This window comes from Argiope bruennichi, chromosome 5 (genome assembly GCF_947563725.1).
Source record: "Argiope bruennichi chromosome 5, qqArgBrue1.1, whole genome shotgun sequence".
NCBI classification, from domain to species: domain Eukaryota; kingdom Metazoa; phylum Arthropoda; class Arachnida; order Araneae; family Araneidae; genus Argiope; species Argiope bruennichi.
Genome location: NC_079155.1, coordinates 88,193,865 through 88,218,628, shown reverse-complemented (window position 1 = coordinate 88,218,628; position 24,764 = coordinate 88,193,865).

Sequence of the window (24,764 nt, the reverse complement as noted above, 5' to 3'; positions counted from 1 at the left end):
TAAAATATGGGTTGCGAATTTCAGAATTCTACATACCAAAAAGCGAGTAAAAAAATTAAATACAAAATTCCATTGTTTTAAACATAAATCAAATTTTAAAAAAAAACTCTTTAGATATAATAAGAAGTTTTTGATATAAGTGTCAAATATCTGCTCCGGATATAAAACAAAATGTCACCATAGTTTTTATACATTGCTTTAATATAATGCTACCTTTCATATTCAAATTTTTTAAAACCGTGAATGCTAAAAATCCGAACAAAACATAAAAAAAGAATGTGAAAGAAATAAGAAAATCCGCTTCTAAAAGTGCTCTATATATAACTCTACAAAATTTACTTTTTTTATAAGCCGACATATTGTTCACTTATAAAAATTGCTCTGCTTCAAAAAGACCATTGTCCCCTGTTATTTTACTATTATTCACAAGTTCTTCGCTTATTTTTTGATCACATGACGTTATAGAAGGAAGTAGGGGTTTTTCTTTAAAAAAACATTCTCGAAGTATTGTGTTAACCGTATGGATTATTGAACATGATAGGTCACTCTGTGGAATCGGAGAACAAAAGGCGTCCGATAATCACAATCAACTTTGTTCTGATCGATTTTATTTTCTATAGGTAGTTTCTTTTTAACTTCCCGGTTGATTGAGGATTCTTTCACGTCTCAATGTGTTCTTACTTCCCTGTGTGTGTTTTTCTGGTTGCCAGAATGGGTAAACATAATTTATAACAAGATAAATAATTGCAAATTAGATATATACGATATGCAAAGTTGATTCCGGCACTCTTTACGATTAACAAAGATTTATCAAAATAAATAAAGTTTGATCTAAAATAAGACGACAAAATTATTCGGTACAACGCCAAATTTTGATTGCTTGCTCCGGATTTAGAATTTTTTCTTGATTTGTTTCGAATATTGATTATATATCCCAGAATTAATTTTATTATCCTCTAAATAAATTTTATTATCAAAAAAGAAATTATATTTAGTTTTTAAAAAATAAATTCATATAAAATATGTATTCAGCTTTTATAATGTCTTCAAAATGTTCATATATTCTCTTCCATACATAATATTATTCCTATTTTGCACTGTGCCATTGTTGTACAGTTGTCTAAATTAAAAAAGTGTTGCCGAATTCGAATTAACTCTTTAAAGGGCCATTTTTTTCTAGTCATATTATGTTAAAATATTTTTAAGCTTGAAATTAGAATAAGAAAAGGGATTCATTTAGCTTATTAGATTAATTTAATTTGGTTAATTAATAATTAAGTAACAAATTAAGACACATCATTTTGTCTGAGATAAAGAACTGAAGCATCCAAGTTTCTGACTTACCAAAAAAATTTGTCAGAACTTATGCCAACTTACATAATTTCATGCAAAGATTGATAAATTAGGTGGGAAGTATACTTCACACTGCCCTAGAAAGGGTTTAAAATGCTTGATTAATCTACTTTTTTTAATAATCAGTAAATATTTGATGTTCATGTTATCATATCAGTAAATAGTTCATATTTTAAAAGTAAAAATAGATCTATATTTACTTTTAAAATACTGAATTTTGAAGAATTATTTCCAATTTTTACTAAATTTAGGATATGGCAACGGTGATAGGACTTGAATAATGAATCAGTTTGAATGAAATTTATAAATTATACTATTTTTGTTTATCTTTTGCTGTCTTTTTTTAATTAGTTAGTAATTAGTTATTTCATTCTCTTTTAGTTCACATATTTATTTATATATATATATATAAATTTTGCCCTATAAGCCTTCAACCGTTCCGTACAGCTGAAATTAAGAATATCTAGGCAACTTTTCAAAATAATCCCATCAAGCTGTAACATTATAAAGAAAATTCATTCTTATATTCATATACATCAATAACTAAATTTCTAAACAGTTAGGCATTGGTAAATAAATCTACGTGGAAAAACACTTTAAATGCCTTATAAAATTTTATTTTATATTTTTTGAGTCAGCAAAAATATTGCTGAAAAAATAAAAATCTTTATATAATCCTTGATCTTGTAAGTCACACACATATATAAAATATTTATGCAAAATTTTCACTATTCTGCGGTCAAAAATGGCCGAGCAATGAAGTTTGAATTTTAGCCAATCAATAGGCTTCTTGGGGAAGTATTTTATGTTGATTTTCGGATGTTTCTCTAAGCGACCATTGAAATGGTCTAAAAAGCATCTATATTTGAATCATATTAACTCGTTTAATTTTACTTGTTGAAGAACAGATATTTTTTATGTAAAATGTTAATATACAAATTAAACAAAAATAACATATATAAAAATTTATATTTCATAATTTTTAAGTATTCCATTTATTAACTCAAAGAATAGTTCTTTACATCATTTAATGCGTTCTCCAATAGGAAGTATATTAGCACTAAAATAGTTTAGAAATTAGACGTTGTGCTACGATTAGAGTGTACACCATATTTTTATGAGTGAATGTAGTATAATTTTAATGTTTGGGATATTCTATATATTGAGTATATATATCGCATCAAATGGCAAAATAAAATTTGAAATTCTTCAAAGTTTGCGTTAAAGAAATCTACAGCATACTTTTAATTCATATAAATTTACAGAATTACAAATAAGTAAAAATCAAACTTTTTAAAATTATGTCTTCTTATTTCTTTCTTTAAAAGTATTTTTATAACGTTTTATAAATTTCATTGATAAGAATAGCTAAGATAAGAATAAGCAGAATATATAAGATAAGAATAGAAGATAAAAATAAGTAGAATTTATAAGATAAGAATAAGCAGAATATATAAAATGAGAATAAACAGAATACATACGATGAGAATAAACAGAATATATGAGATATATATAAGAGTAGCTGTCATTTTTCCCCACATATTTAAAAAACTATTAAAACTTAATTTATTCCTTCTGGGGAAAATGAAACTATGGGAAAATACTCACATAAATTAAAGTTTGTGAATTCTTAAAAACTTTTAACTTTATATATTTATTTTATTATTTTAGAGTTTAATCGTTAAAAATATTTTTTTAACATCGTGTATCCGTTACGAGTGAATTTCATTTCAAACCTGATTAATTCAAGAAACGTAATGCAAGTATCACCTTTCCTTACTACCTATTTTTATAATGCTTTGAAATGTAAGTTTCAAGTCGTAAATTAGATAAAATACAACTTCGGCGTTTTACTTTTTGCCAAAATCTATTTTAAATAAAAATATGACTTATTTGCTATCAACCGAAATAAAAGCATCTCTAGAATATTTAATTATAGTTGGTTTAATTTTAAATCACACTTTTTGCATAAATATACGAAAGATATTTTTAAAGAAAATTTTCGAACTGGATTATTTATTTTGTTTATTAAAATTCATATTAAAAGGGATTATTTTCTTGAATCATGCATGCTATTGTGCTACACTTCAAAGCAATGTTCCAATTTAATTGTAGAATTCACTGCTTAATTTGCAGATGAATATGAGACGCAACATCATATTATGTTTAAGATAACGTGCGTTTAGTCATTGAAAGACGCAGTATTATAGTATGTTTAAAACAATGTGTGGTTAGACGCTACAGGACGCAATGTTATAGATGTTTAAGGCAATGTGTGGTTAGTTGTTACAATATGCAATATCATAATATGCTTAATATTATATATATATTCAGATGTCACATGATACATTTTCAAAATATGTTTATGGCAATATACAATTAGATTTTACAAAACGCGATTTCGTAATAATTTCGAGAAAATGTGCCATTAGATGTTACGTGATATACACAATTTCTATCTATCATGTGGAATAATTTCTTTAATAAAGTTTTATATTCAGTGTTGTGATATAATTTAAACATGAAAAGTTTATAGGATGGATATCAGCTGAAAAATATGAGATACTGCATGAATGAAAAATTCTTCAAATCTTTTTACAGGACAGATCGGTATGTCGAGAATTGTTTAAATTGGTTCCGAGTTATTTTATGGATAGAGTTATTCAATTCAAAAGAATTTTCTGAGTTTTATTTAGACTTTTAATTAAGTAAAAATTAAAATATTTAGATTTTTCCTCAGTGCTGAGGAAATATTACTGAACAAAATCAGAGCATATTATTGAACACAATCAATTTTCAAACCACTTTATTATTTTAAAAAAGTTTTTCCATTGATATTTGTTTTATGTAAGTTTACTCGAATTTTATTCTTTTCGGCTTTTCTCGAAATGTAAAAAAATTTTTAAAAGTATTTCCAACCATATTTTGTAAAAATAATTTTTACTTTTTTTAGTAATTGTATTTATAAACAAGGACGTTGTGAAGATATTAAATAAATTTTTCTTTCCCTTAATTTCTCTTAATTCTTGTTTAATTAGAAAACTTTCCTCTTTGTTGCTGTTCTTACATTTTGTTAACCCTCCAAAGGCTCGTTAGGCAATATAAATTTTAGGCCCCTTTTCCACTTTCAACCTTTAACATCATTTTTAATAGATTTTGATTTAACCTTTATATAAGTTGTTTAAAATAGCAAAATTTGACAGATTAAAATGACGAAACGTTTAATTGTAGATAACTTTTTTAAAAAATTGTTTTCAACCTATCGTGTATTAAAAAATGCGATTTAAAATTAATAATTTAAAAGCGATTTTAAACAAAATAATTAAAAATAAAAATAAACTTCTCACAGTCTAAATAATATTTCATTATAAGTACGGGATTTTTTTTAAACTATAAAACAATTTATTTTTTAGAAAAATAAATTGATATGAAATAAATAGAAATTAATTAAAAGTGTTACTAGAAAAATGCACCAAATTCAATGTAAACATTACCTGATTTTAATTTAAATAAATAAACTTGCACAACATTTTTAATTGAATAAAAATCCAAAATTATGTAATTACTAAAAATACTGCAGAAGAATCTCGAGGGCTTAAGCGCCCCTACACCTGTAGGGTCTTTAAGCAATTGCCTATTTTGTCTATTTAGCAATGCGCCCCTATGTTTTGTCTGCATAATTCTATTGTGGATGTTTCATGAAAATCTCGGCAATGTAATTTTTAAATCCGGTTTCTATTAATTTATCAGCTATTTAATAAAATAAATCCAATTGCTTCGCAGTTTAAGGTGGCAAAAAACGAATGAGTGGACACATTATCATCAATTTCATCGACATAACCACATTTGTTAATGGATTAGAAATAAGCTGACACCATTTCGCCATTTACAATGACATATCACTAGGAATCGACCGTTCTTAAGTAACAAAAGACAAAACATTCAAGGTTATATGTTTTGTAAAGGAGTAGTTTGTCATCTGTAAGATCTCGAACTAGAGGAGTCTAATTATTAGATACGGATCGTTAATTCCATAATTGGTCTTACTTTCCTAACTTTTCTTTTGTACAGCAAAAGAGACAAACCTGTCAATTCGTTCGCTTTACTGTTATAAGAATCATATGATTATAGTCAATTACAAATTATGGTCAATGTCAATTCGTGTTGACATTAAGTTAAAAGCCAGAACAGCCATATTATTTTGTGATGTGTGAACAAATGTTTATGCTTGTCGAACGTTGATGAAAAAAACCTTCGGGAATTGAAATAGTATGCGATAAAATAGTATAATAATATAATAAATCACATAATAATATAATTGAAATAGTATAATATACATTAAAAAATACAGAGTAATGGTTATAGATGTTTAAAATAAAACTTCGTTCATATATATTAATTGATTGATTGATAAAAAATATGTCTAGAATACAATTACAAAGAAAGTACTTGTCAAATGTAATACCATTTTGTATACTTAGTATTTAGGACAAAAGGAAAATAATTTAAAAGTAATTTTACATTATACATAAAAGTTTTAAGCAAGTAATTTTAATAGATAAGTAATTTAAGATAGTAATTTTATATTATAAATTAAAATGTAAAACAATATATATTGTTTCACATTTTCTCCACCAGGAGCAAAATCGGATCTGCCGAATGAATTGGGACTATAAAATAATTTGATATTAAAAACTAAATGATTAAACACTTTATGAGATTAGATTTTAATAGAATAAGATTTAGAGACATGAAGTATATTTAATTACATGTAATGATATTTGTGTGAAAAAACAAATACTATTAAATGTGCAGAAATTTTCCGTGCATTTTCATGTCATATTACATGTGCTTTTGCATTTAATTTACTAAAAAAGACGATTTCCAACTTTGTAATTTTTACAAAACTTATTTTTGCATGAATTTTAATCACTCATTCCATCACAGCAGTTTTGTTAAATTTTGCCTATTTTGAGATAAATTTTTCAATATTTAATATCTAAGTACATTTTTTGCGGCTATCTTTTAAACGTATTCATTTATTTTTGCATTATAACGAATGCATTTTTTTTCTTATTTTAGTTTTGATAATTTAGTTTATTACAGTTTTTCTATATCCATTAATCTCAAAATCTAAAATTGGTTTACAAGTTAAAAATCGGTGAATTAGAAATATATTACACAAATTTCGTTTGAAAATTATATATTTATTACATTTAGTTTGAAAATAATTTGTTCATTACATTTCATTTGAAAATAATTTATTCATTACATTTCGTTTGAAAATAATTTATTTTTCATCTTGAGTACGATATTTTTCAAATCAATTATTAGAGTTATCTTCTATATAAAAAAAATTCCAAATTTAGTATATTTCTAGAAAACAAACAATTCTCATTTTAATAGAAGACGAAAATTCTATAAAATATCTATAAAAGTGCGCAGTCACAGAATTTCTTTAAAAAAACAAAATTTTAAAATTCTCAAATTTAAATGCAATTCTTTTATGTTTATTCTGTATTATCAAATATAATAACATTAAAATTTTATTATTTCAAGAATTATATATAAGTTTCTAGAATGACTATAAAATAATTAGTAATGCGGAAACGCAATTCCTATGTACATACAAAACTAGTATGAAATTTTCAGCGTGCTCAAAAGATTTTTAAAAAAATTATCATATCACAAAGCTGAAACTAAAATGCATAAATAAACATTTTCTACGATTTTATCCAAAAAATTTGCTTTTTTGTCTTTATTTCCGATGAGGAAAGTGAATTATGTTTTTCCTTCCGTAAGGAACAAAAGTTAAGTAATTAAATCGGATTATCAAATCTCAAAATAGAACAAAAACCTATTCTATTCCACCGTTTTAAAGCCAAAATAAGAAAAAAAGAAAAAGCCGTTTTTTTTTTCTGTCTGATAAGAAGAAAAAAAAAATCCAGATAAAAATGTCAGTCTTTTTTTTTTTCCCTTCTTTTTTTAAAATAAAACGTGTGATAAATGTAGTTTTTTTATGATTACTAAATTTCCTTTAATATTAATCAAATAAATGTATAAAGCATTAATCTTTATAATTTTAGATCGAACAAATTAATAACAGCGCCCAGCAGCAGTTATACAATTCTTTTTGTTTGAAGAAGTTATCAACATACACATTTCAAAGAAAATATTGACAATTAAAATGAATTAGAGAAACAGACAAACATTTAGTTAGTTTTTTTTTTTTTCCTTTTACAATTTTAGTCACAGTTATAGTTATACGATATTGATGACGAGTTGTAAGAATAACGATTTAAGCGAATTCATCAACTGAAGATAATTAACAAATATATTTCATTTTAAGTAATATAAATAATGAGAATAAGTAAATGAAAATAAGCACATAAATAAGAATTATATTTCATATAATAAAAATACAAATTTTTGAAAGAAATAAGAGAAATATAAAAATATATATTGAGAAAAATTCAACTCTGAAATTTTAAATTTCAATGCTGCTTATTTTTTATTTGAATACATAAATGGTTTCCGAAAATAATTTAATTAATCAGAAAATAATTAATTAAAATGCATATTATTATAAAACTATTTTCATCATGGTCTTGAAGCTTTTATTCCAAAGATACTTTGAGAGTTGTTTATTTTTTAATTATTGAAGAAGAAACTAAGAAAACAGTAAAAGAACCCGAAATCTTGCCACTTACATTCAAAAATATATTATATTTTATAAAATTTCCGGAAAAAATAACTTTCAAAATAAATGAACAATCAGCAGATCAATGCAGCAAACGATTTGATATATATAAAAAGCGTAATACTAAGACATTCTACAAATAATTTTTTTTTTTGAAATTTTGTTTGAGACTTTGTTTGATTTAGAAAGTGCGTAATGCATGCTACAGGTTATTTCAAACATTATTATTTCCTACTAAAAAGGGTTTTTTTTTCTGAACATGTTTCTAATGGAAACCTTAACTTTGTTTTTTCATATTTTTTTATTATAGTACACATTTTGAAAAATCAATCAATCAAGGCAATAAAATTATGAAAACAATTAATACGATTAATTAAAATTAAATTATTTATTTAGAAAAATTTGCTCCATATTTAATTTTAAAAAATTCTTAATTCTGTGGGAAAAAATAGCTGTCTGACTTTTAATGTAGCATTCAGAATTTTCCCAAATTAGAAGCTATAATCTCATTCTATCGTTAAATGCTATTTCCATGTAAATTTCAATATAAATTAAATATTGAAAATCTGCTTTTCATGGTGTATTTAAAACTTTCAAATATTAATATTTCGATATTAATATTTTAAAGATATATATATTATAGATATATAAAAAAGATTCTATATTAATATTTGAAAATTTATTTATAATATGTAAATATTTCTATAAAATTGAACCATTTTATTATGAACCAATTATCATTAACATGAATTTCTTTTCGAAGAAAATCCGTTATAAAGATATTAGTATTTTAGTACATATTATGAAATGTAATTTTATGGGGTTTAATATATTTCATAGCATTATTATATTTTTAAATTTTATTGAAATATTGAGTCTAAATTAGCTATAAGATTGCCTTATATGTATACAATTTATTCACTAAAAATTGGAAGATCAAAATTTTTATGTTAAATACTTAAACAAGTTTAAATATTAATGGTAAAATTTGAAATCTTTGAGTTTTAAAATGTTTTGCTATTCACTTTATTACAAAAGTGATTAATAAATATCGATAGATTCACTCGAATCGATCCATTCATTCACTTAAAAAAAAGCTTCTTAATGGATTACTGAAATTTTAATTTTCATTTAATTTTCTGATTTTATCATCTGTTTATTTATTTCTGTTTGGAATTCGTAAATTTTATTTTTCTTGCACCAAGTACTGAGCATCAAATTATTTCCATTTTAATTTCTTTTACATATTTCATTAGTCATTAAATTCACAAAATAATTATTCAATAAGCAGTTTAATAAACGATTCCCCTAATAGGTAATTCACAGGAAAATAAATGCCATTAAAATCAATCTAGGTGCCCTGTCAATAATATGCAAACAATAGAATTTTTTTTGTTACTCGTTTTAATGTCCTCTTTAAAACCTGTGGGAAAACTTCAATTTTTCATTCCTTCTTGGACCAACACAGCTAAACCTGAATACTGATCGAAAAGGTGGAATTATAATCTTTCATCATAGAATGCGTTTAGTAATTAATGAACACCCATTATTTGAATTCACATTAATTTCCCAGTATTATATTCTCTAACACAATATCGTTATTTTTTTCATCGAAGGTATTTTATCATTAGGCACTATTATGAAGTACCCATACATTAATCTATGTCCTTCGAGCTTGCGAGTATGGGAACTTTCCATTAAAGAGGACAATAAGTAATAAATTTTCTCAAGTATTTTATCGAAAACAAAAAAAGTATATTAATGATACAGGTCACCCTATGTTACGGAAGCTTCAAACCATCTTGAATCGCTTTAATAAATTTTTATGCGAGAATAAATGATTGATTCGTCATAGCCAAGGTACTAATCATCGTAATGTGTAGGTTAAATTTGATTATGTGTTTCAGATAAAAATGGTGCATGTTCAAAATAAATATTTAGCAAATGTGGTCCACGATTATGCTTTTATGATTGAAGTTTCACGTGATAAATGATAGGATATTTATTTTAAAACATGTAATTTAAGTAACTAAATAAATTGTATTTTAAATGAGAAATAAATTGAAGAATCAATTCTTTACTTCAAGGTAAGAGCTTTTTTAAAACATTTTAATGAAATTATATAAAAGTTTAATTAACTAGTCAATCAGTGGGATTTTTGGTTTTAAAAAAAATTAATCTAGAAAATTTTCTACTGAAGAAAGATAATATTATAATATAGCGATAATATAATAATTGCTATGTTAATGCAATAAATCATTTTTTCAATAATAAAAAAAATAAATTATCATCAAATTTTTAGGAAATGAAATAAATGTTCTATTTTCAGAAAAATCGAAAATATATTTTCTATAATTTTAATGAATGTATTTTTGTCAAACTTCTTTTTCGTAAGTAACTTAAAGAAATATTTTTATATTGTATGCTATACTCCCGCCTTGAATTAAATATTATACATTCAAATTGTATTTCTATTCATAATTTTACTTTATTTTATTACCTACTAAAAAAAGAGAGAATACAAATATCAACATTTCATTGTTTATATTTAATAAAGGTTTCAATGCATAGAAATTAATGTAAAAGAAATGAAAGCAGCCAGTTTTGTTATATTTATTACAAAATTGTTTTTTTTATATTTATTACAAAAAACAATTAAAAGTTTTCGTAAAATCCATAATGAATAAATTATTTAAATTATATTTTAAAAAAATGATATAGAATGCCCTAATTTTAGTTTCATGGAAATAAGATTTAAAAAGAATTTATATTCCGCTTGAGAAAAATGGTATAAAATAATGTTTTTTCAACTTAGAGAGCAGTTCTTAAAAAAGATAGCCGAAATTATAACTTCCGTATATTGATCGAATCGATCTACCGTTGATGTACAATTAAGTGTATCGATATTGATCGCTAATCTGTATTCATTCTGGATTTCTCCGTCTTATATTTAGTAAATAGAAGTATTTAATAGCTAAAAGAAGTACTTAATTCACATTTTTGCAATCATATTTATTGCCAAAAACTATTTCCAAAAAATTGGCAAGAAACTAACATAAGATTTTTTTTTAAATACAAGCCGTATGACAAACAATCAAATTTGCACGATTTTTTACTTGAAAGAAATCCTAATTACACCAACTAGAGTGATTTTTATTTCCATTGTTCATCTTTCAGCACTGGACTGCATTATCATCTTTTATCTTAAGCAATGCATGCTTGTAGGATTCACGTCTTGTATTAAGGAAATTTAATATACTCGTGGTTCGTGCCAGTATTATATTCTTAAAAATTTTCACTGGAAAGAATGGTTAATATAAAGATTATTACAGTCTTTTTTAGAGCTTATTTTGAAAATAATCTTTCATCCAACAATAAGATCATCTTAGGAAACAGACTTTTCTTCTTCCTGGGCACGATTCTTGAGTAAATACAAACAGAAATAAAAATCTTATATTCCTCTCCAGTATAATTCAAATTTCCTTTTTCTTAATGCAAACGTTATTAAATATTATTCACAACTTTGTTAATTAGCTTTTATTAATTTTAATAAAGAAATTTTTATTTTTAAATTATCTTTTGCTCTGTACCCTATCGTATTTATACTTTCTGTCTGTATCTGAGAACTTTTTGGCGAAATGAAAAATGTGTTATTAAAGTTCCATCATCATCATAGAATACTGCACTACTGCAATCTTATAACAATGGTAAGGAAGTGGGGAACGATTTGACTGCGGGGATTTTCATGTCTTCAATTGTCTATTCTGCATGATAAAAATAACCTGGTAATTTACTTATCCACATTAATCATTACTATCATATAATATTCAAATCAAAACTAGATGAATATCAGAAATTTTAATGATCTACAACAGAATGTATTAAATAATATCAATTATCATATGCAATTAAAAGCTAATTTAATTAAAACATATGAAGTAAATTAACCCTTTGCTTTCGGAAAAGTAATTCAATATATTAATACCCACTTTATACAAGAACTTGTTGACTGTCCAGAAAAAAAATATTAGAAACTTGTTTTACGATTAATTACCCGAAAAATTAATCTACATTTTTCTTATCACTCTGTAGGTATTTTGACGAATTAAAATTTAAAATTAAATAAATAAAACGTCAAAATGATACTCCGTTTTGAATGGTACCAGAGAAAAGTCATCCGAGTAGAAAGGGTTAGGACAGATGTTTTTAAGATTAAAAAAAATAGCTTCAAAAAATGTTTTCTTTTCTTCTTAATTTTTATTTTTAACACATATATATTTAATGTTTTATTTCATGCTTGTAAAGACACAATTTTGAAATTATTTTTTTCACCCATATCTTGATGAGCTAAAAGTACGAAATCTTTAATACTTGTGTTAGCATAGTATTTTAATATTTCCAGAATGTAATTGTCAGTTAATTGATTAATTTAATTAATTTTGATTGATAATAAACCATAATTGACTGATAAGTTAATTGATTAATAAACCATGGTAGATTCCTGTACTTGGTAGTAAATTTGAGAATGATTGAGTTTTGAGATTTCAAATATTCATGACAGTAAAATAAAAACTTAAGATAACAAAGCAAAAAGATTAAAATAAAGGACATTTTTCTTTTACTATTACATTAACAAGAGTTCATTTCAAATATTTTTATTAAATTTCTTGATTAATACTTTTCTCCATGCACTAAAATACATATCAAAATGATTTGTTATCTCATAACAGCTATTTTTTTCACCTTACAATTCTTTACTTTGAACAGGGAAAGAGTACCCAAGAAACATGTACACAAGTAACAAGCCATTAAGATTGATCTTTCATCAAACATCGATGATGCACGCCAAGTAACGATATTCAGTTAAAACATTAGCGTTTTTTTCATGAACTTCCCTTGCTCTAAAATCCACATCAAAGTGATTTGCTATTTTCATAACAGCTGTTTCTTCACCCTACAATGCTGTACCATGAACTGGGAATGGGTTCCTAACCAACATGTAAATAAGTAATAAATCATCAAAATTGATCATTCATCGATGAAGTAAACCAAGTAATAACATTCAATCAAAATCATAGCATTCTTTCATGAATTCCCCTTGCACTAAAATCAATATCAAAATGGTTTTCTATTTTCATAACAGCTGTTTATTTCACACTACTATGCTTTACCATGAACAAGGAGAGAGTTCTTAACCAACAAGTACATAAGTAATAAGCCATTAAGACTGATCTTTCATCAAAAAATCGAAAAAGCATGCCAAGTAACTATATTCATTTAAAGCCTTAGTATCGTTTCATGAATTCTTAAAATCCATATAAAAATGATTTTCTATCTTCATAACAGCTTCTTTTTCATCCCATGTTTATTTACTATTAACTGTGAAAGGGTTCCTAACCAACATGTAAGTAAGTAATAAACCATTAAGATTGATCTTTCATCAAACATCGATGAAGAAAGAAAAGCAGTGACATTCAATGAAACCTTAGTCTTCTTTCATGAACTCCCTTTGTATTAAAGATGATTTGCTATCTTCGTAACAACTATTTTTTCACCCTGTAGTTCCAAACCAAAACCAACAAGTACATAAATAATAAACCATTACAAAGGATTTTTCATCAAGCATTGATGAAGTACGCCAATTTAAAGACATTCAGTTAAAACCTTAGCATTATCTCATGAACTCAGCAATAAAACAGATGACATTGTTTCTGACTTATTCCACTTCACCTCTGACTGAAAGGACTACGAAAGATTGCTATCACATGACAAACTTCTAGCCACCAGCAAATAGATAATGAAGGAGGGAAATTGCATCTATTTTCCGTGAAAGGATTTCGGCCATACGGAAGGCATTGCAATCCTCGCCACCCAAGACACTAACCGAATCCCACTAATGGATACCTATGTCAAATTAGCCATCTGTCCTTCAAATCTCTTATGGCGGAAATTAAGTAATTTTTTTTATCTGTCCACGAGGCAGCGAGTGGCAATGAAATATAAAAAAGAATAGGTGTATAAGAAGTAAAAGATTATTTATGATGCCCGTAATTCTCCAAAGCGTAAGACCTTTTCATAGTTTTTCCAGCCACGGTACTACATTACCTTCACATAGTTGTTGGAGGTTCCCGTTGGATGTCAATAAAAAAATGCCGCTTCCGTCCATCGTTTTGTCATTTCTTGATTACAAATTGCAATATGATGAAATGTACCCTCAACTGTTTATGTCACTATCGTTTTTAACTTCTTTCAATTTATATTGCATAATTTACTTATTATAATTCAGATATGACGACAGTGAAATTAAATATTAATATTTTAATACAGTAATTTCATTACTCATTTCATGCGTTTATTAACTAATTTAGGCATAGTTTTTTTTCAAGTTTTGAAATAAAAAAAAGTATCTTGTAATATAGCTAATACATTAAGAAATTGATATGATTAAGATATTAAATATCAGTTAATTGATCAATTTTAATTAAATTTTGATTTCATTAACAGACACCAAACGTGCCAGAAAATGTTAAGTTTCGCAACAAAAAAACTTTAATCTAATAATATTTATGATAATGAATTGTATAATGTATTAAAGACTAAATATTAAAATACTTTTATTAGCATAATGTAATATTTAAAACACCTTTTTTCCCTTAAAAACTGTTCATGAGAGCAGTATGAAGTACTGAAAAAAATATTATAAAGAATAAATATCATAATCAAAAAATTTTTTTAAACATACATTTAAATTTGTATCATAAAATGCAATTAAAATTCTTAGATTCTCTTAAAATTCTTAGGAATGTCTATCGGCACTTTATGCTTTTACAACTGAATTTTGAGTTTCATATTTCGATAAAATCTATTTTAACTATACTAAAGTGACGTAAAGATAACTTGATAAAAAGAGGATAAAAATAAAAATAATAAGATAATTATAAAGCTAAAAGATAAAAATAAAAATTGAAATTTCCGTCCTTATTTATTGATTATTTATCTTAAAAACTTAGATATAATTGGTGGAAAGATACTTCTCCCATATTTTCAATATACTAATCTTTTGTCTACTTTAATGAAAGATATATTTTTAATTATTCTTACTATTTGTTTCAGATATATGCTTAGACCTTACTAGAAGAGGGGTGCTTTCTATTTGTTTACCTTGTAAGTAAAATATTCCAAATAAATACATTTTGATTTCCCTCTTTTATTGTTTTTAATTTAACTTTTCTCTCAATTGTAAAAATTTCTTTTTTTAAGTTATAACAATCGAACTATTTATTTAAAAGGTTATAAAAAATCTAACAATTTAAAATTATTTGAGATGTTTTAATAAATCAAAATGATATTTGTTCAAGTAACCTAGATAAGTTTTCTTCTTAACAGGACTATATAAAATTTCAATTATCCATTAATTTTGATTAAATAAAAAGTAGTTATTAGTTTTTTTTTGTTATCGAAAAAATTCGTGCAAAATAATTTATACAAGAATATGCAATGATTTATTACTTATTTTTTCAAATACGTTCCGAAACTTCCCTTTTTCATAAGGTAAAAAGCTTTGATTATTAAGAAATTTTGTGCATTATATTAAAAAAATTTAAGGTTATTAATCTTTTATTTTATTCAAACATAAAACGTTAGACATATTTGTTACGATCATATTCAAACAGAATTGCTTAGTGAGCCTACATCCTAAATTATTATCAAATAAAATTACACAGAGTGTTTAAGTGCCAAGAAAAATTTTTAATCTCTATATAGATAAGGAATCTATAAAAGATAATTACAAACAAAACAAAGATAATTAAAAATTAAATTTATCTTTATCACTAGAAATTTTAATTATTGTTATTTTATCACGTGAGCTTAAAGCTAAATAAAAAAAAATATTAAAAAAATTAAAATCATAATTTAATAATTAAATTCAGCATGAAATTAAGAAAAAATGAAAAAAATATGTTATATATTTACAAGTATTGAATCGTACCTGATATTTATTTCAGTGGTTTAACAATGTGGTAAAGCTTCTGAATCGATAGTCTGCGTTCTATGGATGTGGTACATCGGTATTAGATTTGATGAACATACTAACGTGAAAATGTTTAGCCCATGATTGCAGTTTCCTTGATTTATATACCCTTCATTAGATCCCAAGGTCATTAAAACTAAGAAAAATAAAACATGTAATGATCGATTATATTTTATTTTTGCTTTCACTCAGAAACACCCCCCATTGTTTTCAGGTATTCATTTCACAATAACATTTCAAACTCCAATGTCCAATACCTGGTCTCATTGAAAATTTTCATGGGAAATGATATGCAAAACTTACCATGAGAAGATTATCAATTGCATGAAAACAAATTTAAGTTCAATAAAGTACTTCTCAAGTGAAATAACCTTCTCATGAACATTCCAAAAACGAAAACCAGAGGTCTTTGCACTCACCAACCCTTTCGATTTCTCATTGTCGAACATACCTTGATGACAGCTGGATCAAAGAGTGTTTAAAAATAAAATCGAAAGCTCAAAATGTGTAGAAAAAAAAACATTTTCCCGCTGTGATCGACAAGACATTGCTTGAACAATGGTCGAAGCATCGAGCTTGATTGTTTCAAGTAGACCGTGACCAGTTTCTCTGAACTTGGAAGATGTTCTTTTAGTCACTGTGAGAGTTAAATGCTGCATATTTTTGGAATGTACCCTTCACTTGTTTATGGGTATAAATGGACAATTGTTCCTGTTTCCGCATAAAACTTAACTTCAAGGATGCATAAAGGAGAAAATATATATGTGTTGTTTATTTTTATTCGATATACCCCGTGAGTCGTAAAACATTTCGGTGTGAAGTAAAGATGAGACAATGGAAAATCTTTTTCGAATGAAAACAAATAGTGATGAAAATCTAATTTTCGAAAGTTTCGTGGAAAACATAAAGATTTAAATTCGAAATATGAGAACTCATCAATTCTGCTTTACCAGCTCAATTATAAATTAAATTAAATTGGATTAATTTAACATGAAAAGAACCAAACTGTGATATATTTCTCAACCGAAATCAATGGAAAATAAATGATTGAAATAAGAAATGGTACAATTCATAACTAAATTTTAATAATACAGTTATTCTTAAATTTAGTTTAGATAATTACAAATGATGAAAAAAAATTTTAAAAGTACAACTAAGAAAATGGCTAACATATGGAATACAAGCGATGAGGATGATGCCGTGTCCGCTTTATAACAGAAAGAGTGGTGCAGAGCTTCTTCTAACCGCTGAGCTCCCGAGGGCAGAAATCTGACTTCTAGCTTATATGAAGATGACATTTACACACCCGCTTGCTCAACTCCTTTTTACAGAGAGGGGGGAGAGGGGCTCTTTCACACACCTCACAAATAGAACACAGGGTAAAGACAAACCATGCACGAACCAGGGATGCCCAGATCACGGGGAAGACGCGCTGCCCATAGGCCAAGATGCCGGCATCGAATATAAGTAATAATAACAAGTAAATTTACATTATTAGTTGAAACGGTAATGTTTAATTCCTTTCAATTAATTGACTGTGATATAAAAATATCATTTCTGTTATCTTATATATTTTTCTTTTAATCCAGAAACAGAAAAATATTTAGATATCAAGTAAAGATAATTACAAATTTGGTTTACAAGGAAGCTATTATTAAATACAAATTATAGTATTATGTTCTAACAATTTCTTTTAACAAAGTTTTACTTAATTTAGTTTGGTGTAAATAAAGTATTCATGCCTCGTTTCAAATAGTTTTCTTTTTGGTTATTGACTAACTAGGAAATATTTAGATCCGAAGTAAAGATAAGACAAATAAATAACGTTATAGAAGAAAAATCGAACAGCGAAGAAAATTTTATTTTCTTGGGAATACAGGGATATATCAGAATAAAAACACTAAAGAGAAGAGTTAAAAATTTTATGTTTTATCAGTTCCAACAAATTCGCTTAATATGTCTAAGTACAATTTAATTCAGTTCAAAAATATTCATTTGTAGGTATATAATTCTGTTTTTAGTTTTTGTTTTGATTTAAAAATAATTCATAAATATACGAAAATATGATGCCATTACCTATTATTTGTTTATTTAGGAAATAACTTAGTTTATAAAAGCAATTAGACAAATTCTATGTGAAATATATTTATAAAAAACTAATTGCAAATTCACAGCAGATCAAATCGTATTAAACATTCACAAGAGCACAAAGTGCTCAGAGAGAAGTCACTGGGAGATCAATACTGTGATGAGCGACTTCGCTCAACTACTCATTTGAACTCAACTCATCTAACTCTCTCTTTCTCTCTGTTACACAACTCACTCGACTTCAGCTTTTTTTATAGTTCTCGAATGTTCTAGAACAAACACTGGAAATCGCATTATCGCCATGATTCTTGAATATTTTGTAAGCCTTGATTTTTTTTTCATTAAAATTGGCAATTTTATTATCAAATGGCCGCCATGGCTGGAGGATATTGACTCTGCACCTATTCAGCATATTTGAAAAATCATCTTTCTTACCAGGATTCCTATTGCTGAGGGAAGCAATATTACAAATTCTTAACAATAAAGTGAATTCACTATATTTGTCATTATTATAAACTTACTTATTAGTTATATACTCATCCCATATTCTTCTGCTAGTTTAAAGATATAATATTAATAAGAAAATCTTTATACATTTATTTAATTTATGAAACGGGGCATTACCAGCTGATGTAAGATAAGTTCATAAGTTCATAAATTTATGATTTTTCAACTAATTTAAATTTACATAATTTATATTTATGCATTGTTTTTAATAATCATATTTTGATGCATATACTAATAAACGATGTTTAAATATTTAGCTAATCGTAATGATATGACATAGTTAAGGATATAAATTAACTTTATGATTCTTCTACCATTTTATAAATATTGAGGATTTTTTTTATAATCACATTTTATGCCCTTTTTATTATAAAAGTTTAGTTAAAATTAATGATACATGCCTAATATCATGATTCTTTTAATAGTTTTAAGATTATATGTAATGTTTTTTTTAGATAATCTCATTTTGATACAGGTATAATTAAGGGATATTTTAGATACTCTATTAACTATAATACACAACACAGCGAAATTCAAGATAATATTATAATTCTTCTAGAGGCTGTTTCTTCTGTAATTTAGACTATAAATTCTTTTTAATAAGCACATTTTGAAACACATCTTAATAAATATTCATTAAATTGCATACCATCGCAATAATTTTCTAAAAAAATGCAAATCATGAAATACTACAATTAAAATCTGAGTTTATCTCCCATTTGCCTACAAAAGATTGAAAAAAAAAATCCCTGAGCGCTCTTTAGAAAGTTAATCCCTCAGATGAAGAAAGAAAAAAGACCCTCTGAACAGTATGGTAATATGCAATTCCCTTTTATTCAACATAAAATGTGAAGCGTTCACCTTCAGCGACAGTGTCCTCAGATGTTATCTATTGTCTATATGCAAACATTGTTACATGCAACTGTTATCTGTTGGTTGAAGGTGACCAAGCCACTGGACCTTTGTTTAGAAATATTCACTATTGATTGAAAAAGGAAAGTGAATCATCACTGAAGGTCAGGAGTTGAAACTTAATAAATTCAGTCTTATTCTTCTGCATCTATGAAATGCTATTCTTTAAAGCAGATTAAGAGTTGGAGCATTAATTTTTAATAATGTTTATTGTCATGTTGTCAAAGACTATTTTGATTTTATTCAATAGCTAACAGATTTTAACAACCGACTTCCTATATGATTCACTATTTATCTTTAATTTCATTTAATTTTACAATACATAATTAGATGTTTCCGATTCCGCCATCAAATATATTTTTCTATCAATTTTTAAATTAAGGTAGATCTTTAAACAACTTGTTTCAATAACCTAAAATCTGTTCGATATGTCATGAACTTCCCCATTGGAGTCAAGTCACATGACAGCACAATCACTTGAAAGAAGCAAATGACCTCATCATCTGACACCGAATTGCAGAGTTAGGTTGATGCTTGATTCTACTGTATCAGATACTCGATACTGTTATTCGATTGTGCCTGATACAGTCGATAACCGATATCTTTTCCTTCAGAGTGAAATCGAGTATTCGATGTACATCGGCTCCCATACTTGCGCTGAAACTAGTAATGTGGTTGACAGATAAGTGAGAAGAGAAAAGAAAGGGTTTATTGATATAGTTAGTAAAGGAGATGGTAGATATTCTTCAGTGGTTGGTGCATTGTTACACGGAGTAATGTTCAGTAATGGCTGGATGTGAAATATATACAGTTAAAAAATATCACGTGTTAATGGTGTTGCGCAGACAGGGCAGTAAACTAGGATATGTCGATTTAATTACTTTTATCATTTTATATGGTATAGCTTGATCAAAAAGATACAAAGTAGGTGAAATTATTAGTCAACTGATACCGAAAACTGATACTGAGTACCTAAATGCTCTTAGTATATTATCAATCTTGTATATTTGATAGTTTAGCTTACCTGATGCAAAATATCAAGTTAACACAGTATTACACCATCCTAAATTGTTTAATGCGATAATGTAACATTCCTTTCTTAATCCTTATCCAAATTGCACAGTTGAATACAGTCAAACATTGACATGATACAATTTACGTGTAAGCATGTTCGACAGCATATTAGCTAGATTGAAGCATGGCGATAAAAAATTAAATATTAATTATAATTATTAACCAAATTGGGTACATTTCTCAAATGTATCTTGATATTTTAATGGATTATAAAATATATTCTATAAAAATGTAAAATAGAATAAGAAAGCAAGAATTCATATCGACAAATATGAATTCTTTTAAATAATATTTTTTAACAAAATCATTTAGAAAAAAATTGCATTTTATTGAACTAGATAAAATCAGAAAAAAATTAACAGATACATATGCATGAAACTAAATGTTTTTCAAGAGAATATAGGAAATAATTATAGAGTATTAAATGTTTATTAGCACAATATAGAAAATATATTGGAATGCGAAATATATCTCGAATCATGTGACGGAGTAATACACAATTGGAGAATATATTATTGGTGAAACAGAGTAGTAATTATAGGTATTTGTCAGAATGGTCCTTCGATTTAATTATTAAATTTCAAGAAATTGTCTTTTTTTCAGCTTCGTTCATGGTAGATGTAAATATATACATATCACTTTAGAAAATACTTTGCTATATACTCTCCTAATATGTAACATGCAAAGGAGAAAAACAGTCTGAAATATTACATCAGAAAAATTTTAACGGAAACAGATATCATGATAATTTTTATTATCATGGGTTATATTTAGTATAATACAGGAATTTAAATAAATATTTAGAATAATGTAAAATAAAATATTTATGCACCAATAATAACTTTCATGCTTGTTTTTTTAAAAAAGATATTAAATATTAAGTATACGAAATATTAGTAAAGATTGAATTATAGAGAAAGATGGAATTGAAAAAAGAATTATAAACCCATTCAAATTTTGATTTTATGAAATAGATGCATCATCGTCGCATAAGACAATTGACTAGTCTGCATCAACCTGATACATTTCATTAGGTAAACTAAAGCATCATGCACACGAAACTGATAACAGAACAACAATATTAGGTATTCGGTTCAATTTTTGGATTCAATTGAAACACACTACAATACCAACAGATAAAACTGTATCATTGATATTATATATATATATATATATATATATATGAAACAGCAATTTTAGTTATATTTTCTTTCTGTTAGAAAATGATGATCATCATTATGTTTTATCTAATGCTATATTGATTTTATTAAAATAAGTAAAGTATTGTTTATGTTACTTACATTACAATGCTGTTTCATGGAATATTATCCTGTTTATTTTTTATACTGCTTTAAATGAAATGGCAATGAATAAACGAAAGGATTAAAGTTATATGATATTTTTAAAAAGTGCTTTCAAGTTTTGAATGCACGCTTACTATACTTTGGAGGAAATTTTTTGTAGGAATGTCCGTGGGAAATTCGGAACAAATGTAATTGAACAAATTGCTGGAACTTACAACAATTAAATCATTACATTAATTGAACAATTTGATGATCCCACACACAATGCTAAATGACCTCCTACAAATTTTCACCTCTTTGCTAAATATGCTTTTATTATAAAACATTAAAAGAAGTCTAAAAAATCATAGAAAAACTTAAAGAAGAAAGAATTACAAATTCCGTAAATATACATTAAAAAGAAGATTGTCATGAAGATAATTAAAAAATAATTATAAAAATCTTTAGAATAAAGTAATTTCTTTCATGAATAGAATTAAACCTAAAGTAGCTTTAGGTTTAATTCTATTATGCTATTCTATTAGTTTACTCAGGAAATTATTTCTATTAAATTGCGACAAATTATTTGTCATTTATTTCCTGCTGTTCATTTTCACTAATTTATTGCTATGGGAACAATTTTCTCTCTCTTTTTAGCATTATAAACTTGTTCAGGACTTTTAGAACCTTTTTTTTAAACAAAAAGGATATTTTCGGTTAATTAATAAAATGATATTATTGGGAAAAATAAACGTAACTTAGATGCAAAATTATTAATCATATATTATGCTAAAAGGATATTTAATTTTATACTGTGTTTGGAAATAAAATTTAGCTCGAGTATTTCCAAAAGAAAAATCAAGTAGTAAATTATCAGAGAAATTCTGTATCTAACTTGACAATATAATGGCAAGTACAAAAAAAAGAAAAATCTCAAAGCATAGAAAACGGAATTGGTTTCATTATTCTGTGTTATAGTACCGTAACGAATGAGGATATTTTTGTCTTACGAGATTTATTTTATTTGTTCCAATGAGTTATGTTGAGAAATAGTTAGAAACAGAGAATTTATTTACGCAAATATTTTGTTAAGCCAAATATAACAACAATTTCTACCTAATATAGTTATTTCGTAATCTTTCTTAACATTGATTCGTTCAAGTAAATTTCAATTTGCAATAGCATATTTCACAATATACAAATAAAACATATATACAATTACAAAAAACATTCTTAAATATTGCCTGTTCTAAATCCTTTCCTGGTTTTCCACTACAGTAGTACTTATAATATTCTGCTGGAATATTAGATATGGTCATTATATTAGAGTTGAAAATATTATGGACGTTGGTAATAGAATAACTGTAAGTTCTTTATATGGCAAATTAAATTCCTGTTTCAACGATTTAAATTTCTTTCTTTTCTATTAACAAAAACACAAAGGCAAAGAAATGTACCTTTTGCTCGGACTTTATTCACTTTAAAGGCTTTAAAATGTATCTCATTTGACAAAAAGTATATAACCAAAATATATAGCACCTATAGCAATATCCGGTGTCATTGATTTTGTTTAAAATAATGTTCTACGTGCATAGATTATTTAATTATAATCATTGATATACATCCTTTCCATTATCGTTACTACCACAACTAAATCACGAAATAGAAAAGAGCTGCACTTCATTTATTAATTTAACTAATAAAGTAAACATTTCGGTAAAGCAAACAAATTTGTAAAATCTACACAACATTATTATGATGGCGAAATACAAAACATTTCATTATATATGTATTGCTGTCACACTTCAAGCATTCATTACTGTAATTACTAACATATAATAAGTCAATCATTATAGATAGACACTACAGTTATAAATTTAGCTTTATATGTACATAATTTATTCTTCTATGTAAGGACATATGTGTCACGTGCGTAATGCTCCTGAATATTAAAAATTTATATAAAGTTTGGGAAGAAACTGTATTTTTTCGGATAAATAAGTCGAAGTTAAAATGCAAGTTCATAAATTAATCTTGCTTCTAAATTCCTGGTTAATATATAAAGATGACTATAAAATTACTTTCTTTGCAACTGAAACTAATGAGCGAAATAAAACCAAATTTCATATATACCTTGCAAAAGGCGCAGGGAAAGAAATTTCGCGTAAAAAATGCGCCAATGCGATTAGCAAAAATCGCCAATGCGATACCTTGGACACAGAGAATATCAGCATTTTATCACTGTTTCAAAAGATCAAGGAACGTAAATGTTAATTAATAAAAGATTATTTTATATGAAATTCGTATCGAATGTCATTCAATTATTTCTTATTTTTTTTATTCATTTATTACCGAATGTTATAATTTATTTTTTATGTCATTCGAATGTCATTCATTATTTTATTATTAAGGGCATTTTAGCACTTATTAATGAAATTTTGCTTAATCTATAATTTATTGCTTTCTGTATAAGTATTAATCCGTTTTCGACTTCGTATGAATCAAGATCTCTCGTGTCGACAACTTCTGTTATTTTTTTTTTCCTTTAGGATCCCATTCCCCCTGCCTTTTATAGTATAAATATGAGAAAGGATTTTGCACCTTTCATTAGGTGGAATTGTGGATATCTCCAAACAGAAATATTTATTTGTGGCTCTCTGTACTTTAACACTTTGATTGCCATGTCACTCACATCAGCGTGACAGCAAAAGTTCTCAGTCAACGTAGAATTTGATACGAGTAGAACAAGATATGTTTAAATTATGTTTCCTTGTTTTAACGCATTTCTCAGCGCGTGAATCGCCTGTGATCCATA